The sequence below is a fragment of the Sander lucioperca genome, chromosome 4, assembly GCF_008315115.2.
Source record: "Sander lucioperca isolate FBNREF2018 chromosome 4, SLUC_FBN_1.2, whole genome shotgun sequence".
NCBI lineage: Eukaryota > Metazoa > Chordata > Actinopteri > Perciformes > Percidae > Sander > Sander lucioperca.
In genome coordinates this window covers 35731865-35734364 of record NC_050176.1, presented here as the reverse complement: position 1 = coordinate 35734364, position 2500 = coordinate 35731865, and the positions used below count along the sequence as shown (strand labels likewise).

At 43.4% G+C, this 2500-nt stretch overlaps 1 protein-coding gene across 1 annotated transcript in view; it reads left to right on the top strand.

The window, feature by feature from the left end:
- The window catches only part of LOC116058468 (ERO1-like protein beta), a 22353-nt gene that overhangs the window by 11811 nt on the left and 8042 nt on the right, over window positions 1-2500 (top strand). The window lies entirely within an intron of this gene.

Below are 2500 nucleotides of genomic sequence, written 5' to 3'. Positions count from 1 at the left end.
TTTTGAGCAAATCAAACGCTTCCTGTCCTGCATTCTGGTGATTTTTTTTTTTCCGGCATTTATTAATTTATTTTACGCTTCACTCGGCTTGGCGTGGTGCCTAACAGGCTACTATTTTGACCCTTTGCTGCACCGTTACTTCTCATCAGGCTGCCATACTTCCTGCTGCTGCAGGCTGCAGCATGATGGAGAAATGCACCAGCAACACAATCTGAATGACGCTTTTTATCTTCCAAAACTCCCGGACGGCTCGTAGACAAGTCGAAAGCCATATGCAGCATTGAGTAAAGCCGAATTAAAATATCACCGAAGCACGTCAAGCTTGAGCTACCACCTACGAGATAATTAACGTGACTCAGGTTGATGCTACCCACTCAGGAAAAGCACTATTTTGGAGAGCGCTACTTGCCGACCTGTGGATGAGGGTGGCAACTAACCGCAGACCTGTCAGCATCGTAGAGGACTCGGGTCTTAAAGACGTACTACGGTTGGCATGTTCTGACCTGTCTCGTTGCCGTCGAGGGGGACAGTAGTTGTCACGGACACACAGCCTGTACCACACGGAGAAAGCAGCCACACTGGAACAGCTGCAAGGTGCTGCAAACGCTGACTCATTAACCGGTGATCACTGGACGTCAGTGAGAAATTAAAATTATTTAGGAGTTACTAAACACTATACTGACTCTAGTAAGGATAGGGATTTGTAGTTTTTTAGTTAGGTACTTGGAGGAATTGTGCAATAATGACAGATTCACACTTTTTCTTTTGTTTACAGTAAATAAATAATTACAAATCTTAAAATCAAGTTCATGAAGTAACTTTCTTCCCAATCAAGATCCACTGGTAAGAATGGCTTTCCATTGTTAATATGGACTTAAAAACTGTTCTGAAATGCAAAATAATTTAATAATTATTAATTAATTATAATTATTATAATAATTTTAATCATGCGATAAAACATGCGATTAATCGCGATTAACTATAGAAATTCAACGATTAATCGCGATTAAAAAAAATTAATCGTTTGACAGCCCTAGTATAAATCAAATGCAAAAACTCCTTTTATTACTGCAGCCTGGTGTTCAGTAACAAGGGTTCAGTGTTCCTACCAAGTATTCATGTTTGATCCTTTATCTCATTGGGTAATGGAGCTCAGCACCAGCTGGGTTTGTTCCAGCATTTTCTCTCTCACACACACACACACACACACACACAGAGACACACACACACATACACATGCGCACACACGCAGACACAGACAGACAAACACACACACACACAGACCAACAGAGACACACACATAGACACACACACACACACACAAACAGAGAGACAAACACACACACACACAAACACACACACACACACACACACACACACACACACACACACACACACACACACACACACACACACACACACACAGACACACACACACACACACACACACACACACACACACACACACACACACAGAGACACACACACAAACACACACACACAAACACACACACACATACACACACACACACACATACACATACAGACAGACACACACACACACACACACACACACAAACAGAGAGACAAACACACACACACACAAACACACACACACACACACACACACACAGACCAACAGAGACACACACACACACACACACACACACACACACACACACTCACACACAGACACACACACACACACTCTCTCTCTCTGTCACTCAGCTTATCTGCTGTGCTAGTTTCCACGTAGCGACGGAGCGCTGAGTGTTTGCCGTCTCTCGGCTGCTGTTTGTCTCGTAACGACCCGGGAGTGTTTGGACATCTGCACACGTCTCAGCCAAGGTCCAACGTGTTTCCACTGAGCGTCCGCTGGGAGAGCCATAACTGATCTATTTACGTGATTTACACATAACACATACAGTATCAAACTAGTCCTGCAGTGTTTCTCTGATCTCTGATCTCTGACCGTGTGAAACCTCGAGCATCAGACGGGAGAGTTCACGGCAGGTTACAGAGCTCTTCAGTTGGTCAGAACTGCTTCAGTGCATCTCCCTCATTGGCTGAAGTGTGTGTGTGTGTAACTGTGTATCTAATTTAGATATTTGTTGAGGAAATTAGCATCCCTAAAACAAGTCAAAAGAAATAAAAATAAAAAATCGATATTTTAGAGCTCCCTTGAATTCTTAAACAAGGCTTTCTGGGGAGCACGTGTCTCTTTCATTTTTTGATTTGATTTAATTTATTTAATTGTATCAAGAATGCCTAAAGTCTGGTTCCCACGGCAGGATAATTAGGCTGATTTTAGCCCTGATTCCCCCCTTCCGACAATCTTAAGGATGCTCCGATTATGGTAAAATAATCTGATCAGATGTTCCTGCCGTGTGTGGTGTGTTAAGACTGCTCTCGTCTGCTCGGAAGGACGTCGGGACCGCTCCCATCTCAAATCGGGGATATCCAACATGTTGGATTGTTTTGGCCCGATTCCTCCTCGTGT